A 21,713-nucleotide genomic window follows, 5' to 3' on the forward strand; every position below is an offset into this window, starting at 1 on the left:
AAGCTGCAGAGTTATAAATGACAGCTATCGTCCAAAAATATATTGAAGTAAGGCTGCCAAGAGGACTTGAAAGCGGGGCAGAATTGCAGGAAACCGATTTCAGGAGGTAGACTGGAATTGCATGTAAAGCATAGGAAAAGAGGCAGAACGTCCACAAAGATGCAGTTGGCCAAAAAGGGCGTATGCGTTTTTCCCTGAATATATTCAGGAAAAAACGCATATGAACTTTTTGGCCAACCAAGCAAGCTTGCAAAGGAAATCTGCACTACAATGAACTCTCACTTCCCCCCGGTCAAAAGGGCCATCTGAAAAAAGTGTAAAATCCAGAAAGGCAGGACAGGCCATGGAGAACGGGGAGCCCTGTTATGCTGATGGGCGGGATGTAAATTGCCAACAGCCACTCTGGAGAAGTGTATGGTGTTTCCTGAAACATCTAAAAAACAAAGGAACAGAACCTAGGGCACTTCCACTTATGGTCCTATAGCTTAGGGAAATTAAAATCAAAAAGACACAGCCACCCCAAAGTTTCGGACCGCTCTGTTTTCAAGAACCTCATTTACGGTACAAGTTCAATATTGCAGAAAGCAAAAAATGGATAAAGAAGTTGTGGTACTTACGTACAATGCAATATCCCTTAGCAATGGAATCTATGTCATCAGGCCCGTAGCAGGATAATGAGTGGATTCAGGTACGATGATTCTAAGTGAAATAAGTCACACAGAAAAAGAAACATCATAAGATATCACTAATACACGGAATGTAAACTTGGCTACACAGGAACTGAATTACAAAACAGAACAGGGTCTCAAATGTAGAAAACCAACTTATGCTTGCTTAAGGGGAAAGGTGAGTTGGGGTGCTGCATAAAACCAGAGATTGAAATTAGCACAGATACCGTTCCATAAGCCAAATATGTAATAGACAAGAGCTACACCTTGCTCAACGAAGTGGACTCAACACCCCATATTAAACGCTTAAGAATATACCTGACTAGTAAGAATTGTAAAACCTATGGATTTATATGTCTCCGAAAGAGAATCAAGCGTGTGTACAGCAGCGTAAACGCAGCAGTGATAGGATTGGTGAGGTTCGGTGAGCAAATGCAGACCCTTTGAAGTCATATTGCATGGTACCCATTCCATGGGTCTCAACTCTCCAGGTTTAATGGATTCTTCCTTCAGCTAAAACATGCATGTGGAACCCAGAGTATGATCCACCGTGTGATCGGGAAACGTGTTCAAATGTGTCTCAGTTTTCGTCCCCTGGTACTCGGGTGCAACATTCCAGACGCTTTACTAACACTCTGCCCACTTGGAGAGTCAGGGACTTTAACCTCCTGTTTGGCCCAGTTTGCAATTTCTGCGTAAGATGAACAGGAATAGAGAGAACCAATGAGAGACTAGCTGGAGGTGTCTGGACGGGCAAATTTAACTCTCATTTCCCACCTGGAAGAGGAATTAACCAAAGGCTCATCGTGCTGTGCTGGAACCACACTAGGGCCTGAAGAAATCCTGCGGTGTTGCGGCCAGCTCACAAGAAAGCGAGTTGAAGAAAGGAGCTCATGGGCACTATCATTCACAAACCTGCAGAGTTATAAATGACAGCTATCGTCCAAAAATATATTGAAGTAAGGCTGCCAAGAGGACTTGAAAGCGGGGCAGAATTGCAGGAAACCGATTTCAGGAGGTAGACTGGAATTGCATGTAAAGCACAGGAAAAGAGGCAGATCGTCCACAATGATGCACTTGGCCAAAAAGGGTGTATGCGTTTTTTCTTGAATATATTCAGGAAAAAACGCATACGCACTTTTTGGCCAACCAAGCAAGCTTGCAAAGAAATCTGCACTAAAATGAAGTCTCACTGCCCCCCGGTCAAAAGGGACATCTGAAAAAAGTGTGAAATCCAGAAAGGCAAGACAGGCCATGGAGACCGGGGGCCTTGTTATGCTGCTGGGCAGGATGTAAATTGCCAACAGCCACTCTGGAGAAGTGTATGGTGTTTCCTGAAACATCTAAAAAAGAAAGCAACAGAACATAGGGCACTTCCACTTATGGTCCTATAGCTTAGGGAAATTAAAATCAAAACGACACAGCCACCCCAAAGTTTGGGACAGCTCTGTTTACAAGAACCTCGTTTACGGTACAAGTTCAATATCACAGAAAGCGAAAAATGGATAAAGAAGTTGTGGTACTTACGTACAATGCAATATCACTCAGCAACGAAATCTATGTCATCAGGCCCGTAGCAGCATAATGAGTGGATTCAGGTACGATGATTCTAAGTGAAATAAGTCACACAGAAAAAGAAACATCATAAGATATCACTACTACACGGAATGTAAACTCTGCTACACAGGAACTGAATTACAAAACAGAGCAGGGTCTCAAATGTAGAAAACCAACTTATGCTTGCTTAAGGGGAAAGGTGAGTTGGGGTGCTGCATAAAACCAGAGATTGAAATTAGCACAGATACCGTTCCATAAGCCAAATATGTAATAGACAGGAACTACTCCTTGTCCAACGAAGTGGACTCAACACCCCATAATAAACACCTAAGAATATACCTGACTAGTAAGAATCTTAAAACCTATGGATTTATATGTCTCCAAAAGAGAATCAAGCGTGTGTACAGCGGCATAAACGCAGCAGTGATAGGATTGGTGAGGTTCGGTGAGCAAATGCAGACCCTTTGAAGTCATATTGCATGGTACCCATTCCATGGGTCTCAACTCTCCAGGTTTAAGGGATTCTTCCTTCAGCTAAAACATGTATGTGGAACCCAGAGTATGATCCACCGTGTGATCGGGAAACGTGTTCAAATGTGTCTCAGTTTTCGTCCCTGGTACTCGGGTGCAACATTCCAGATGCTTTACTAACACTCTCACCACTTGGAGAATCAGTGCCTTTAACCTCCTGTTTGGCCCAGTTTGCAATTTCTGCGTAAGATGAACAGGAATAGAGAGAACCAATGAGAGACTAGCTGGAGGTGTCTGGACGGGCAAATTTAACTCTCATTTCCCACCTGGAAGAGGAATTAACCAAAGGCTCATCGTGCTGTGCTGGAACCACACTAGGGCCTGAAGCAATCCTGCGGTGTTGCGGCCAGCTCACAAGAAAGCGAGTTGAAGAAAGGAGCTCAGGGGCACTATCATTCACAAACCTGCAGAGTTATAAATGACAGCTATCGTCCAAAAATATATTGAAGTAAGGCTGCCAAGAGGACTTGAAAACGGGGCAGAATTGCAGGAAACCGATTTCAGGAGGTAGACTGGAATTGCATGTAAAGCACAGGAAAAGAGGCAGAACGTCCACAATGATGCACTTGGCCAAAAAGGGCATATGCGTTTTTTCCTGAATATATTCAGGAAAAAACGCATACGCCCTTTTTGGCCAACCAAGCAAGCTTGCAAAGGAAATCTGCACTACAATGAAGTCTCACTGCGCCTGGGTCAAAAACGACATCTGAAAAAAGTGTAAAATCCAGAAAGGCAGGACAGGCCATAGAGAACTGGGAGCCTTGTTATGCTGATGGGCAGGATGTAAATTGCCAACAGCCACTCTGGAGAAGTGTATGGTGTTTCCTGAAACATCTAAAAAACAAAGCAACAGAGCCTAGGGCACTTCCACTTATGGTCCTATAGCTTAGGGAAATTAAAATCAAAGAGACACAGCCACCCCAAAGTTTGGGACGGCTCTGTTTTCAAGAACCTCGTTTACGGTACAAGTTCAATATCGCAGAAAGTGAAAAATGGATAAAGAAGTTGTGGTACTTACGTACAATGCAATATCACTCAGCAATGGAATCTATGTCATCAGGCCCGTAGCAGCATAATGAGTGGATTCAGGTACGATGATTCTAAGTGAAATAAGTCACACAGAAAAAGAAACATCATAAGATATCACTACTACACGGAATGGAAACTTGGCTACACAGGAACTGAATTACAAAACAGAACAGGGTCTCAAATGTAGAAAACCAACTTATGCTTGCTTAAGGGGAAAGGTGAGTTGGGGTGCCGCATAAAACCAGAGATTGAAATGAGCACAATTACCGTTCCATAAGCCAAATATGTAATAGACAAGAGCTACACCTTGCTCAACGAAGTGGACTCAACACCCCATATTAAACGCTTAAGAATATACCTGACTAGTAAGAATTTTAAAACCTATGGATTTATATGTCTCCGAAAGAGAATCAAGCGTGTGTACAGCGGCGTAAACGAAGCAGTGATAGGATTGGTGAGGTTCGGTGAGCAAATGCAGACCCTTTGAAGTCATATTGCATGGTACCCATTCCATGGGTCTCAACTCTCCAGGTTTAAGGGATTCTTCCTTCAGCTAAAACATGCATGTGGAACCCAGAGTATGATCCACCGTGTGATCGGGAAACGTGTTCAAATGTGTCTCAGTTTTCGTCCCCTGGTACTCGGGTGCAACATTCCAGACGCTTTACTAACACTCTGCCCACTTGGAGAGTCAGGGACTTTAAACTCCTGTTTGGCCCAGTTTGCAATTTCTGCGTAAGATGAACAGGAATAGAGAGAACCAATGAGAGACTAGCTGGAGGTGTCTGGACGGGCAAATTTAACTCTCATTTCCCACCTGGAAGAGGAATTAACCAAAGGCTCATCGTGCTGTGCTGGAACCACACTAGGGCCTGAAGCAATCCTGCGGTGTTGCGGCCAGCTCACAAGAAAGCGATTTGAAGAAAGGAGCTCAGGGGCACTATCATTCACAAACCTGCAGAGTTATAAATGACAGCTATCGTCCAAAAATATATTGAAGTAAGGCTGCCAAGAGGACTTGAAAGCGGGGCAGAATTGCAGGAAACCGATTTCAGGAGGTAGAATGGAATTGCATGTAAAGCACAGGAAAAGAGGCAGAACGTCCACAATGATGCACTTGGCCAAAAAGGGCGTATGCGTTTTTTCGTGAATATATTCAGGAAAAAACGCATACGACCTTTTTGGCCAACCAAGCAAGCTTGCAAAGAAATCTGCACTAAAATGAAGTCTCACTGCCCCCCGGTCAAATGGGCCATCTGAAAAAAGTGTGAAATCCAGAAAGGCAAGACAGGCCATGGAGAACTGGGAGCCTTGTTATGCTGCTGGGCAGGATGTAAATTGCCAACAGCCACTCTGGAGAAGTGTATGGTGTTTCCTGAAACATCTAAAAAACAAAGGAACAGAACCTAGGGCAGTTCCACTTATGGTTCTATAGCTTAGGGAAATTAAAATCAAAACAACACAGCCACCCCAAAGTTTGGGACAGCTCTGTTTACAAGAACCTCGTTTACGGTACAAGTTCAATATCACAGAAAGCGAAAAATGGATAAAGAAGTTGTGGTACTTACGTACAATGCAATATCACTCAGCAACGAAATCTATGTCATCAGGCCCGTAGCAGGATAATGAGTGGATTCAGGTACGATGATTCTAAGTGAAATAAGTCACACAGAAAAAGAAACATCATAAGATATCACTACTACACGGAATGTAAACTCTGCTACACAGGAACTGAATTACAAAACAGAACAGGGTCTCAAATGTAGAAAACCAACTTATGCTTGCTTAAGGGGAAAGGTGAGTTGGGGTGCTGCATAAAACCAGAGATTGAAATTAGCACAGATACCGTTCCATTAGCCAAATATGTAATAGACAGGAACTACTCCTTGTCCAACGAAGTGGACTCAACACCCCATAATAAACACCTAAGAATATACCTGACTAGTAAGAATCTTAAAACCAATGGATTTATATGTCTCCAAAAGAGAATCAAGTGTGTGTACAGCGGTGTAAACGCAGCAGTGATAGGATTGGTGAGGTTCGGTGAGCAAACGCAGACCCTTTGAAGTCATATTGCATGGTACCCATTCCATGGGTCTCAACTCTCCAGGTTTAAGGGATTCTTCCTTCAGCTAAAACATGCATGTGGAACCCAGAGTATGATCCACTGTGTGATCGGGAAACGTGTTCAAATGTGTCTCAGTTTTCGTCCCCTGGTACTCGGGTGCAACATTCCAGACGCTTTACTTACACTCTCCCCACTTGGAGAGTCAGTGCCTTTAACCTCCTGTTTGGCCCAGTTTGCAATTTCTGCAGAAAATGAACAGGAATAGGGAGAACCAATGAGAGACTAGCTGGAGGTGTCTGGACGGGCAAATTTAACTCTCATTTCCCACCTGGAAGAGGAATTAACCAAAGGCTCAGCGTGCCATGCTGGAACCACACTAGGGCCTGAAGCAATCCTGCAGTGTTGCGGCCAGCTCACAAGAAAGCGAGTTAAAGAAAGGAGCTCATGGGCACTATCATTCACAAACCTGCAGAGTTATAAATGACAGCTATCGTCCAAAAATATATTGAAGTAAGGCTGCCAAGAGGACTTGAAAGCGGGGCAGAATTGCAGGAAACCGTTTTCAGGAGGTAGACTGGAATTGCATGTAAAGCATAGGAAAAGAGGCAGAACGTCCACAATGATGCACTTGGCCAAAAAGGGAGTATGCGTTTTTTCCTGAATATATTCAGGAAAAAACGCATACGCCCTTTTTGGCCAACCAAGCAAGCTTGCAAAGGAAATCTGCACTACAATGAAGTCTCACTGCCCGCCGGTCAAAGGGCCATCTGAAAAAATTGTACAATCCAGAAAGGCAGGACAGGCCATGGAGAACTGGGTGCCTTGTTATGCTGATGGGCGGGATGAAATTGCCAACAGCCACTCTAGAGAAGTGTATGGTGTTTCCTGAAACATCTAAAAAACAAAGCAACAGAGCCTAGGGCACATCCACTTATGGTTCTATAGCTTAGGGAAATTAAAATCAGAAAGACACAGCCACCCCAAAGTTTGGGAGGGCTGTGTTTACAAGAACCTCGTTTACGGTACAAGTTCAATATCACAGAAAGCGAAAAATGGATAAAGACGTTGTGGTACTTACGTACAATGCAATATCACTCAGCAGTGAAAACTATGTCATCAGGCCCGTAGCAGCATAATGAGTGGATTCAGGTACGATGATTCTAAGTGAAATAAGTCACACAGAAAAAGAAACATCATAAGATATCACTACTACACGGAATGTAAACTCTGCTACACAGGAACTGAATTACAAAACAGAACAGGGTCTCAAATGTAGAACACCAACTTATGCTTGCTTAAGGGGAAAGGTGAGTTGGGGTGCTGCATAAAACCAGAGATTGAAATTAGCACAGATACCGTTCCATAAGCCAAATATGTAATAGACAAGAGCTACTCCTTGCTCAACGAAGTGGACTCAACACCCCATATTAAACGCTTAAGAATATACCTGACTAGTAAGAATCTTAAAACCTATGGATTTATATGTCTCCGAAAGAGAATCAAGCGTGTGTACAGCGGCGTAAACGCAGCAGTGAAAGGATTGGTGAGGTTCGGTGAGCAAATGCAGACCCTTTGAAGTCATATTGCATGGTACCCATTCCATGGGTCTCAACTCTCCAGGTTTAAGGGATTCTTCCTTCAGCTAAAACATGCATGTGTAACCCAGAGTATGATCCACCGTGTTATCCGGAAATGTGTTCAAATGTGTCTCAGTTTTCGTCCCCTGGTACTCGGGTGCAACATTCCAGATGCTTTACTAACACTCTCCCCACTTGGAGAGTCAGTGCCTTTAACCTCCTGTTTGGCCCAGTTTGCAATTTCTGCGTAAGATGAACAGGAATAGGGAGAACCAATGAGAGACTAGCTGGAGGTGTCTGGACGGGAAAATTTAACTCTCATTTCCCACCTGGAAGAGGAATTAACCAAAGGCTTAGTGTGCCGTGCTGGAACCACCCTAGGGCCTGAAGCAATCCTGCGGTGTTGTGGCCAGCTCACAAGAAAGCGAGTTGAAGAAAGGAGCTCAGGGGCACTATCATTCACAAACCTGCAGAGTTATAAATGACAGCTATCGTCCAAAAATATATTGAAGTAAGGCTGCCAAGAGGACTTGAAAGCGGGGTAGAATTGCAGGAAACCGATTTCAGGAGGTAGACTGGAATTGCATGTAAAGCATAGGAAAAGAGGCAGAACGTCCACAATGATGCACTTGGCCAAAAAGGGCGTATGCGTTTTTTCCTGAATATATTCAGGAAAAAACCCATACGCCCTTTTTGGCCAAATAAGCAAGCTTGCAAAGGAAATCTGCACTACAATGAAGTCTCACTTCCCCCCGGTCAAAAGGGCCATCTGAAAAAAGTGTAAAATCCAGAAAGGCAGGACAGGCCATGGAGAACTGGGAGCCTTGTTATGCTGATGGGCGGTATGTAAATTGCCAACAGCCACTCTGGAGAAGTGTGTGGTGTTTCCAGAAACATCCAAAAAACAAAGCAACAGAGCCTAGGGCACTTCCACTTATGGTTCTATAGCTTAGGGAAATTAAAATCAAAAAGACACAGTCACCCCAAAGTTTGGGATGGCTGTGTTTACAAGAACCTCATTTACGGTAGAAGTTCAATATCACAGAAAATGAAAAATGGATAAAGAAATTGTGGTACTTACGTACAATGAAATATCACTCAGCAATGAAATCTATGTCATCAGGCCCATAGCAGCATAATGAGTGGACTCAGGTACGATGATTCTAAGTGAAATAAGTCACACAGAAAAAGAAACATCATAAGATATCACTAATACATGTAATGTAAACTTGGCTACACAGGAACTGAATTACAAAACAGAACAGGGTCTCAAATGTAGAAAACCAACTTATGCTTGCTTAAGGGGAAAGGTGAGTTGGGGTGCTGCATAAAACCAGAGATTAAAATTAGAACAGATACCGTTCCATAAGCCAAATATGTAATAGACAAGAGCTACTCCTTGCTCAACGAAGTGGACTCAACACCCCATATTAAACGCCTAAGAATATACCTGACTAGTAAGAATCTTAAAACCTATGGATTTATATGTCTCCGAAAGAGAATCAAGCGTGTGTACAGCGGTGTAAACACAGCAGTGATAGCATTGGTGAGGTTCGGTGAGCAAATGCAGACCCTTTGAAGTCATATTGCATGGCACCCATTCCATGGGTCTCAACTCTCCAGGTTTAAGGGATTCTTCCTTCAGCTAAAACATGCATGTGGAACCAGGAGTATGATCCACCGTGTGATCGGGAAACGTGTTCAAATGTGTCTCAGTTTTCGTCCCCTGGTACTCGGGGGCAACATTCCAGACGCTTTACTAACACTCTCCCCACTTGGAGAGTCAGTGCCTTTAACCTCCTGTTTGGCCCAGTTTGCAATTTCTGCGTAAGATGAACAGGAATAGAGAGAACCAATGAGAGACTAACTGGAGGTGTCTGTACGGGCAAATTTAACTCTCATTTCCCACCAGGAAGAGGAATTAACAAAAGGCTCCGCGTGCCATGCTGGAACCACACTAGGGCCTGAAGCAATCCCTCGGTGTTGCGGCCAGCTCACAAGAAAGCGAGTTGAAGAAAGGAGCTCAGGGGCTCTGTAATTCACAAACCTGCAGAGTTATAAATGACAGCTATCGTCCAAAAATATATTGAAGTAAGGCTGCCAAGAGGACTTGAAAGCTGGGCAGAATTGCAGGAAACCGATTTCAGGAGGTACACTGGAATTGCATGTAAAGCATAGGAAAAGAGGCAGAACGTCCAAAATGATGCACTTGGCCAAAAAAGGCGTAGGCGTTTTTCCCTGTATATATTCAGGAAAAAACGCATACGCCCTTTTTGGCCAACCAAGCAAGCTTGCAAAGGAAATCTGCACTACAATGAAGTCTCACTGCCCCCCGGTCAAAAGGGCCATCTGAAAAAAGTGTAAAATCCAGAAAGGCAGGACAGGCCATGGAGAACTGGGAGCCTTGTTATGCTGATGGGCGGGATGTAAATTGCCAACAGCCACTCTGGAGAAGTGTATGGTGTTTCCTGAAACATCTAAAACACAAAGCAACAGAGCCTAGGGCACTTCCACTTATGGTCCTACAGCTTAGGGAAATTAAAATCAAAAAGACACAGCCACCCCAAAGTTTGGGATGGCTCTGTTTACAAGAACCTCGTTTAAGGTACAAGTTCAAAATCACAGAAAGCGAAAAATGGATAAAGAAGTTGTGGTACTTACGTACAATGCAATATCACTCAGCAATGAAATCTATGTCATCAGGCCCATAGCAGCATAATGAGTGGATTCAGGTACGATGATTCTAAGTGAAATAAGTCACACAGAAAAAGAAACATCATAAGATATCACTACTACACGGAATGTAAACTTGGCTACACAGGAACTGAATTACAAAACAGAACAGGGTCTCAAATGTAGAAAAGCAAAATATGCTTGCTTAAAGGGAAAGGTGAGTTGGGGTGCTGCATAAAACCAGAGATTGAAATTAGCACAGATACCGTTCCATAAGCCAATGATGTAATAGACAAGAGCTACTCCTTGCCCAACGAAGTGGACTCAACACCCCATATTAAACGCCTAAGAATATACCTGACTAGTAAGAATCTTAAAACCTATGGATTTATATGTCTCCGAAAGAGAATCAAGTGTGTGTACAGCGGCATAAACGCAGCAGTGATAGTATTGGTGAGGTTCGGTGAGCAAATGCAGACCCTTTGAAGTCATATTGCATGGTTCCCATTCCATGGGTCTCAACTCTCCAGGTTTAAGGGATTCTTACTTCAGCTAAAACATGCATGTGGAACCCAGAGTATGATCCACCGTGTGATTGGGAAACGTGTTCAAATGTGTCTCTGTTTTCGGCCCCTGGTACTCGGGTGCAACATTCCAGACGCTTTACTAACACTCTCCCCACTTGGAGAGTCAGTGCCTTTAACCTCCTGTTTGGCCCAGTTTGTAATTTCTGCGGAAGATGAACAGGAATAGGGAGAACCAATGAGAGACTAGCTGGAGGTGTCTGGATGGGCAAATTTAACTCTCATTTCCTACCAGGAAGAGGAATTAACCAAAGGCTCAGCGTGCCATGCCGGAACCACACTAGGGCCTGAAGCAATCCTGCGGTGTTGCGGCCAGCTCACAAGAAAGCGAGTCGAAGAAAGGAGCTCAGGGGCACTGTAATTCACAAACCTGCAGAGTTATAAATGACAGCTATCGTCCAAAAATATACTGAAGTAAGGCTGCCAAGAGGACTTGAAAGCGGGGCAGAATTGCAGGAACCCGATTTCAGGAGGTAGACAGGAATTGTATTTAAAGCATAGGAAAAGAGGCAGAACGTCCACAATGACGCACTTGGCCAAAAAGGGCGTATGCGTTTTTTCCTGAATATATTCAGGAAAAAACGCATACGCCCTTTTCCACCAACCAAGCAAGCTTGCAAAGGAAATCTGCAATACAATGAAGTCTCACTGCCCCCCGGTCAAAAGGGCCATCTGAAAAAAGTGTAAAATCCAGAAAGGCAGGACAGGCCATGGAGAACTGGGAGCCTTGTTATGCTGATATTCGGGATGTAAATTGCCAACAGCCACTCTGGAGAAGTGTATGGTGTTTCCTGAAACATCTAAAAAACAAAGCAACAGAGCCTAGGGCACTTCCACTTATGGTCTTATAGCTTAGGGAAATTAAAATCAAAAAGACACAGACACCCAAAAGTTTGGGACGGCTCTGTTTACAAGAACTCATTTACGGTACAAGTTCAAAATCACAGGAAGCGAAAAATGGATAAAGAAGTTGTGGTACTTACGTACAATGCAATATCACTCAGCAATGAAATCTATGTCATCAGGCCCGTAGCAGCATAATGAGTGGATTCAGGTACGATGATTCTAAGTGAAATAAGTCACACAGAAAAAGAAACATCATAAGATATCAGTAATACACGGAATGTAAACTTGGCTACACAGGAACTGAATTACAAAACAGAACAGGGTCTCAAATGTAGAAAACCAACTTATGATTGCTTAAGGGGATACGTGAGTTGGGGTGCTGCATAAAACGAGAGATTGAAATTAGCACAGATACCGTTCCATAAGCCAAATATGTAATAGACAAGAGCTACTCCTTGCTCAACGAAGTGGACTCAACACCCCATATTAAATGCCTAAGAATATACCTTACTAGTAAGAATCTTAAAACCTATGGATTTATATGTCTCCGAAAGAGAATCAAGCGTGTGTACAGCGGCATAAACGCAGCAGTGATAGGATTGGTGAGGTTTGGTGAGCAAATGCAGACCCTTTGAAGTCATATTGCATGGTACCCATTCCATGGGTCTCAACTCTCCAGGTTTAAGGGATTCTTCCTTCAGCTAAAACATGCATGTGGAACCCAGAGTATGAACCACCGTGTGATCGGGAAACGTGTTCAAATGTGTCTCAGTTTTCATCCCCTGGTACTCGGGTGCAACATTCCAGACGCTTTACTAACACTCTCCCAACTTAGAGAGTCAGTGCCTTTAACCTCCTGTTTGGCCCAGTTTGTAATTTCTGCGGAAGATGAACAGGAATAGGGAGAACCAATGAGAGACTAGCTGGAGGTGTCTGGACGGGCAAATTTAACTCTCATTTCCCACCAGGAAGAGGAATTAACCAAAGGCTCAGCATGCCATGCCGGAACCACACTAGGGCCTGAAGCAATCCTGCGGTGTTGCGGCCAGCTCACAAGAAAGCGAGTTGAAGAAAGGAGCTCAGGGACACTCTCATTCACAAACCTGCCCAGTTATAAATGACAGCTATTATCCAAAAATATATTGAAGTAAGGCTGCCAAGAGGACTTGAAAGCGGGGCAGAATTGCAGGAAACCAATTTCAGGAGGTAGACTGGAATTGCATGTAAAGCATAGGAAAAGAGGCAGAACGTCCACAATGATGCACTTGGCCAAAAAGTGCGTATGCGTTTTTTCCTGAATATATTCAGGAAAAAACGCATACGCCATTTTTGGCCAACCAGGCAAGCTTGCAAAGGAAATCTGCACTAAAGTGAAGTCTCAGTGCCCCCCGGTCAAAAGGGCCATCTGAAAAAAGTGTAAAATCCAGAAAGGCAGGACAGGCCATGGAGAACTGGGAGCCTTGTTATGCTGATGGGCGGGATGTAATTGCCAACAACCACTCTGGAGAAGTGTATGGTGTTTCCTGAAACATCCAAAAAACAAAGCAACACAGCCTAGGGCACTTCCACTTATGGTTCTATAGCTTAGGGAAATTAAAATCAAAAAGACACAGACACCCAAAAGTTTTGGACGGCTCTGTTTACAAGACCTCATTTACGGTACAAGTTCAATTTCACAGAAAGCGAAAAATGGATAAAGAAGTTGTGGTACTTACGTACAATGCAATATCACTCAGCAATGAAATCTATGTCATCAGGCCCGTAGCAGCATAATGAGTGGATTCAGGTACAATGATTCTAAGTGAAATAAGTCACACAGAAAAAGAAACATCATAAGATATCACTATTACACGGAATGTAAACTTGGCTACACAGGAACTGAATTACAAAACAGAACAGGGTCTCAAATGTAGAAAACCAACTTATGCTTGCTTAAGGGGAAAGGTGAGTTGGGGTGCTGCATAAAACCAGAGATTGAAATTAGCACAGATACCGTTCCATAAGCCAACTATGTAATAGACAAGAGCTACTCCTTGCACAACGAAGTGGACTCAACACCACATATTAATTAGCTAAGAATATACCTGACTAGTAAGAATCTTAAAACCTATGGATTTATATGTCTCCGAAAGAGAATCAAGCGTGTGTACAGCGGCATAAACGCAGCAGTGATAGGATTGGTGAGGTTCGGTGAGCAAATGCAGACCCTTTGAAGTCATACTGCATGGTACCCATTCCATGGGTCTCAACTCTCCAGGTTTAAGGGATTCTTCCTTCAGCTAAAACATGCATGTGGAACCCAGAGTATGATCCACTATGTGATCAGGAAACGTGTTCAAATGTGTCTCAGTTTTCGTCCCCTGGTACTCGGGTGCAACATTCCAGACGCTTTACTAACACTCTCCCCACTTGGAGAGTCAGTGCCTTTAACCTCCTGTTTGGCCCAGTTTGCAATTTCTGCGGAAGATGAACAGGAATAGGGAGAACCAATGAGAGACTAGCTGGAGGTGTCTGGACGGGCAAATTTAACACTCATTTCCCACCAGGAAGAGGAATTAACCAAAGGCTCAGCGTGCCATGCTGGAACCACACTAGGGCCTGAAGCAATCCTGCGGTGTTGCGGCCAGCTCACAAGAAAGCGAGTTGAAGAAAGGAGCTCAGGGGCACTGTCATTCACAAACCTGCAGAGTTATACATGACAGCTATCGTCCAAAAATATATTGAAGTTAGGCTGCCAAGAGGACTTGAGAGCGGGGCAGAATTGCAGGAAACCGATTTCAGGAGGTAGACTGGAATTGCATGTAAAGCATAGGAAAAGAGGCAGCACGTCCACAATGATGCACTTGGTCAAAAAGGTCGTATGCGTTTATTCCTGAATATATTCAGGAAAAAACGCATACGCCATTTTTGGCCAACCAAGCAAGCTTGCAAAGGAAATCTGCACTACAATGAAGTCTCACTGCCCCCCGGTCAAAACGGCCATCTGAAAAATGTATAAAATCCAGAAAGGCAGGACAGGCCATGGAGAACTGCGAGCCTTGTTATGCTGATGGGCGGGATGTAAATTGCCAACAGCCACTCTGGAGAAGTGTATGGTGTTTCCTGAAACATCTAAAAAACAAAGCAACAGAGCCTAGGGCAATTCCACTTATGGTCCTATAGCTTAGGGAAATTAAAATCAAAAGGACACAGCCACCCCAAAGTTTGGGACGGCGCTGTTTACAAGAACCTCATTTACGGGACAAGTTCAATATCTCAGAAAGCAAAAAATGGATAAAGAAGTTGTGGTACTTACGTACAATGCAATATCACTCAGCAATGAAATCTATGTCATCAGGCCCATAGCAGCATAATGAGTGGATTCAGGTACGATGATTCTACGTGAAATAAGTCACACAGAAAAAGAAACATCATAAAATATCACTACTACACGGAATGTAAACTTGGCTACACAGGAACTAAATTACAAAACAGAACAGGGTCTCAAATGTAGAAAACCAACTTATGCTTGCTTAAGGGGAAAGGTGAGTTGGGGTGCTGCATAAAACCACAGATTGAAATTAGCACAGATACCATTCCATAAGCCAAATATGTAATAGACAAGAGCTACTCCTTGCTCAACGATTGGACTCAACACCCCATATTGAACGCCTAAGAATATACTTTACTAGTAAGAATCTTAAAACCTATGGATTTATATGTCTCTGAAAGAGAATCAAGCGTGTGTACAACGGCATAAACACAGCAGTGATAGGATTGGTGAGGTTTGGTGAGCAAATGCAGACCCTTTGAAGTCATATTGCATGGTACCCATTCCATGGGTCTCAACTCTCCAGGTTTAAGGGATTCTTCCTTCAGCTAAAACATGCATGTGGAACCCAGAGTATGATCCTCCATGTGATCGGGAAATGTGTTCAAATGTGTCTCAGTTTTCGGCCCCTAGTACTCGTGTGCAACATTCCAGACGCTTTACTAACACTCTCCCCACTTGCAGAGTCAGTGCCTTTAACCTACTGTTTGGCCCAGTTTTCAATTTCTGCGGAAGATGAACTTGAATAGGGAGAACAAATGAGAGACTAGCTGGAGGTGTCTGGACGGGCAAATTTAACTCTCATTTCCCAGCAGGAAGAAGAATTAACCAAAGGCCCAGCATGCCATGCCAGAACCACACTAGGGCCTGAAGCAATCCTGCGGTGTTGCGGCCAGCTCACAAGAAAGCGAGTTGAAGAATGGAGCTCAGGGGCACTGTCATTCACAAACCTGCAGAGTAATACATGACAGCTATCGTCCAAAAATACATTGAAGTAAGGCTGCCAAGAGGACTTGAAAGCGGGGCAGAACTGCAGGAAACCTATTTCAGGAGGTAGACTGGAATTGCATGTAAAGCATAGGAAAAGAGGCAGAACGTCCACAATGATGCACTTGGCCAAAAAGGGCGTATGCGGTTTTTCCTGAATATATTCAGGAAAAAACGCATACGCCCTTTTTGGCCAACCAAGCAAGCTTGCAAAGGAAATCTGCACTACAATGAAGTCTCACTGCCCCCCGGTCAAAAGGGCCATCTGAAAAAAGTGTAAAATCCAGAAAGGCAGGACAGGCCATGGAGAACTGGGAGCCTTGTTATGCTGATGGGCGGGATGTAAATTGCCAACAGCCACTCTGGAGAAGTGTATGGTGTTTCCTGAAACATCTAAAAAACAAAGCAACAGAGCCTAGGGCAATTCCACTTATGGTCCTATAGCTTAGGGAAATTAAAATCAAAAGGACACAGCCACCCCAAAGTTTGGGACGGCGCTGTTTACAAGAACCTCATTTACGGGACAAGTTCAATATCACAGAAAGCAAAAAATGGATAAAGAAGTTGTGGTACTTACGTACAATGCAATATCACTCAGCAATGAAATCTATGTCATCAGGCCCATAGCAGCATAATGAGTGGATTCAGGTACGATGATTCTACGTGAAATAAGTCACACAGAAAAAGAAACATCATAAAATATCACTACTACACGGAATGTAAACTTGGCTACACAGGAACTGAATTACAAAACAGAACAGGGTCTCAAATGTAGAAAACCAACTTATGCTTGCTTAAGGGGAAAGGTGAGTTGGGGTGCTGCATAAAACCACAGATTGAAATTAGCACAGATACCATTCCATAAGCCAAATATGTAATAGACAAGAGCTACTCCTTGCTCAACGATTGGACTCAACACCCCATATTGAACGCCTAAGAATATACTTTACTAGTAAGAATCTTAAAACCTATGGATTTATATGTCTCTGAAAGAGAATCAAGCGTGTGTACAGCGGCATAAACACAGCAGTGATAGGATTGGTGAGGTTTGGTGAGCAAATGCAGACCCTTTGAAGTCATATTGCATGGTACCCATTCCATGGGTCTCAACTCTCCAGGTTTAAGGGATTCTTCCTTCAGCTAAAACATGCATGTGGAACCCAGAGTATGATCCTCCATGTGATCGGGAAATGTGTTCAAATGTGTCTCAGTTTTCGGCCCCTAGTACTCGTGTGCAACATTCCAGACGCTTTACTAACACTCTCCCCACTTGCAGAGTCAGTGCCTTTAACCTACTGTTTGGCCCAGTTTTCAATTTCTGCGGAAGATGAACTTGAATAGGGAGAACAAATGAGAGACTAGCTGGAGGTGTCTGGACGGGCAAATTTAACTCTCATTTCCCAGCAGGAAGAAGAATTAACCAAAGGCCCAGCATGCCATGCCAGAACCACACTAGGGCCTGAAGCAATCCTGCGGTGTTGCGGCCAGCTCACAAGAAAGCGAGTTGAAGAAAGGAGCTCAGGGACACTGTCATTCACAAACCTGCAGAGTAATACATGACAGCTATCGTCCAAAAATACATTGAAGTAAGGCTGCCAAGAGGACTTGAAAGCGGGGCAGAACTGCAGGAAACCTATTTCAGGAGGTAGACTGGAATTGCATGTAAAGCATAGGAAAAGAGGCAGAACGTCCACAATGATGCACTTGGCCAAAAAGGGCGTATGCGGTTTTTCCTGAATATATTCAGGAAAAAACGCATACGCCCTTTTTGGCCAACCAAGCAAGCTTGCAAAGGAAATCTGCACTACAATGAAGTCTCACTGCCCCCCGGTCAAAAGGGCCATCTGAAAAAAGTGTAAAATCCAGAAAGGCAGGACAGGCCATGGAGAACTGGGAGCCTTGTTATGCTGATGGGCGGGATGTAAATTGCCAACAGCCACTCGGGAGAAGTGTATGGTGTTTCCTGAAACATCTACAAAACAAAGCAACAGAGCCTAGGGCATTTCCACTTATGATCCTATAGCATAGGGAAATTAAAATCAAAAAGACACAGCCAAGCGAAAGTTTGGGCCGGCTCTGCTTACAAGAACCTCGTTTACGGTACAAGTTCAATATCACAGAAAGCGAAAAATGGATAAAGAAGTTGTGGTAATTACGTACAATGCAACATCACTCAGCAATGAAATCTATGTCATCAGGCCCATAGCAGCATCATGAGTGGATTCAGGTACGATGATTCTAAGTGAAATAAGTCACACAGAAAAAGAAACATCATAAGATATCACTAATACACGGAATGTAAACTTGGCTACACAGAAACTGAATTACAAAGCAGAACAGGGTCTCAAATGAAGAAAACCAACTTATGCTTGCTTAAGGGGAAAGGTGAGTTGGGGTGCTGCATAAAACCAGAGATTGTAACTAGCACAGATACCGTTCCATAAGCCAAATATGTAATAGACAAGAGCTACTCCTTGCTCAACGAAGTGGACTCAACACCCCATAGTAAACGCCTAAGAATATACCTGACTAGTAAGGATCTTAAAACCTATGGATTTATATGTCTCCGAAAGAGAATCAAGCGTGTGTACAGCGGCATAAACGCAGCAGTGATAGGATTAGTGAGGTTCAGTGAGCAAAGGCAGACCCTTTGAAGTCATACTGCGTGGTACCCATTCCATGGGTCTCAACTCTCCAGGTTTAAGGGATTCTTCCTTCAACTAAAACATGCATGTGGAACCCAGAGTATGATCCACCATGTGATCGGGAAACGTGTTCAAATGTGTCTCAGTTTTCGTCCCCTGGTACTCGGGTGCAGCATTCCAGACACTTTACTAACACTCTCCCCACTTGGAGAGTCAGTGCCTTTAACCTCCGGTTTGGCCCAGTTTGCAATTTCTGCGGGAGATGAACAGGAATAGGGAGAACAAATGAGAGACTAGCTGGAGGTGTCCGGACGGGCAAATTTAACTCTCATTTCCCACCAGGAAGAGGAATTAACAAAAGGCTCAGCGTGCCATGCTGGAACCACACTAGGGCCTGAAGCAATCCCTCGGTGTTGCGGTCAGCTCACAAGAAAGCGAGTTGAAGAAAGGAGCTCAGGGGATCTGTAATTCACAAACCTGCAGAGTTATACATGACAGCTATCGTCCAAAAATATATTGAAGAAAGGCTGCCAAGAGGACTTGAAAGCTGGGCAGAATTGCAGGAAACCGATTTCAGGAGGTAGACTGGAATTGCATGTAAAGCATAGGAAAAGAGGCATAACGTCCAAAATGATGCACTTGGCCAAAAAAGGCATATGCGTTTTTTCCTGAATATATTCAGGAAAAAACGCATACGCCCTTTTTGGCCAACCAAGCAAGCTTGCAAAGGAAATCAGCACTACAATGAAGTCTTACTGCCCCCCGGTCAAAAGGGCCATCTGAAAAAAGTGTAAAATCCAGAAAGGCAAGACAGGCCATGGAGAACTGGGAGCCTTGTTATGCTGATGGGCGGGATGTAAATTGCCAAGAGCCACTCTGGAGAAGTGTATGGTGTTTCCTGAAACATCTAAAAAGGAAAGCAACAGTGCCTAGGGCACTTCCACTTATGGTCCTATAGCTTAGGGAAATTAAAATAAAAAAGGCACAGCCACCCCAAAGTTTGGACAGCTCTGTTTACAAGAACCTTGTTTACGGTACAAGTACAATATCACAGAAAGCGAAAAATGGATAAAGAATTTGTGGTACTTACTTACAATGCAATATCACTCAGCAATGAAATCTATGTCATCAGGCCCATAGCAGCATAATGAGTGGATTCAGGTATGAAGATTCTAAGTGAAATAAGTCACACAGAAAAAGAAACATCATAAGATATCACTACTACACGGAATGTAAGCTTGGCTACACAGGAACTGAATTACAAAACAGAACAGGGTCTCAAATGTAGAAAACCAACTTATGCTTGCTTAAGGGGAAAGGTGAGTTGGGGTACTGCAAAAAACCAGAGATTGAAATTAGCACAGATACCGTTCCATAAGCCAAATATGTAATAGACAAGAGCTACTCCTTGCTCAATGAAGTGGACTCAATACATATATTAAACGCCTAAGAATATACCTGACTAGTAAGAATCTTAAAACCTATGGATTTATATGTCTCCGAAAGAGAATCAAGCATGTGTACAGTGGCATAACCACAGCAGTGATAGGATTGGTGAGGATAGGTGATCAAATGCAGACCCTTTGAAGTCATATTGCATGGTACCCATTCCATGGGTCTCAACTCTCCAAGTTTAAGGGATTCTTCCTTCAGCTAAAACATGCATGTGGAACCCAGAGTATGATCCACCGTGTGATCGGGAAACGTGTTCAAATGTGTCTCACTTTTCCTCCCCTGGTACTCGGATGCAACATTCCTAGACGCTTTACTAAAACTCTCCCCACTTAGAGAGTCAGTGCCTTTAACGTCCTGTTTGGCCCAGTTTGCAATTTCTACGGAAGATGAACAGGAATAGGGAGAACCAATGAGAGACTAGCTGGAGGTGTCTGGACGGGCAAATTTAACTCTCATTTCCCACCAGGAAGATGAATTAAACAAAGGCTCAGCGTGCCATGCTGGAACCACACTAGGGCCTGAAGCAATCCTGCGGTGTTGCGGCCAGCTCACAAGAAAGCGAGTTGAAGAAAGGAGCTCAGGGGCACTGTAATTCACAAACCTGCAGAGTTATAAATGACAGCTATGGTCCAAAAATATATTGAAGTAAGGCTGCCAAGAGGACTTGAAAGCGGGGCAGAGTTGCAAGAAACCGATTCCAGGAGATAGACTGGAATTGCATGTAAAGCATAGGAAAAGAGGCAGAACGTCCACAACGATGCACTTGGCCAAGAAGGGCTTATGCGTTTCTTCCCGAATATATTCAGGAAAAAATGCATACGTACTTTTTGGCCAACCAAGCAAGCCTGCAAAGGAAATCTGCACTACAATGAAGTCTCACTGCGCACTTGTCAAAAGGGCCATCTGAATAAAGTGTAAAATCCAGAAAGGCAGGACAGGCCATGGAGAACTGGGAGCCTTGTCATGCGGATGGGCAGGATGTAAATTGCCAACAGCCACTCTGGAGAAGTGTATGGTGTTTCCTGAAACATCTACAAATCAAAGCAACAGAGCGTAGGGCACTTCCACTTATGGTCCTATAGCTTAGGGAAATTAAAATCAAAAAGACACAGCCACCCCAAAATTTGGGACGGCTCCGTTTACAAGAACCTCGTTTATGGTACAAGTTCAATATCACAGAAAGCGAAAAATGGATAAAGAAGTTGTGTTACTTACGTACAATGCAATATCACTCAGCAATGAAATCTATGTCATCAGGCCCGTAGCAGCATAATGAGTGGATTCAGGTACGATGATTCTAAGTGAAATAAGTCACACAGAAAAAGAAACATCATAAGATATCACTAATACACGGAATGTAAACTAGGCTACACAGGAACTGAATTACAAACCAGAACAGGGTCTCAAATGTAGAAAACCAACTTATGCTTGCTTAAGGGGAAAGGTGAGTTGGGGTGCTGCATAAAACCAGAGATTGAAATTAGCACAGATAGCGTTCCATAAGCCAAATATGTAATAGACAAGAGCTACTCCTTCCTCAGCGAAGTGGACTCAACACCCCATATTAAATGCCTGAGAATATACCAGACTAGTAAGAATCTTAAAACCTATGGATTTATATGTCTGCGACAGAGAATCAAACGTGTGTATAGCGGCATTAATGCAGCAGTGATAGGATTGGTGAGGTTCGGTGAGCAAATGCAGACCCTTTGAAGTCATATTGCATGGTACCCATTCCATGGGTCTCAACTCTCCAGGTTTAAGGGATTCTTCCTTCAGCTAA

This window comes from Orcinus orca, chromosome 3 (genome assembly GCF_937001465.1).
Source record: "Orcinus orca chromosome 3, mOrcOrc1.1, whole genome shotgun sequence".
Taxonomy (NCBI): Eukaryota; Metazoa; Chordata; class Mammalia; order Artiodactyla; family Delphinidae; genus Orcinus; species Orcinus orca.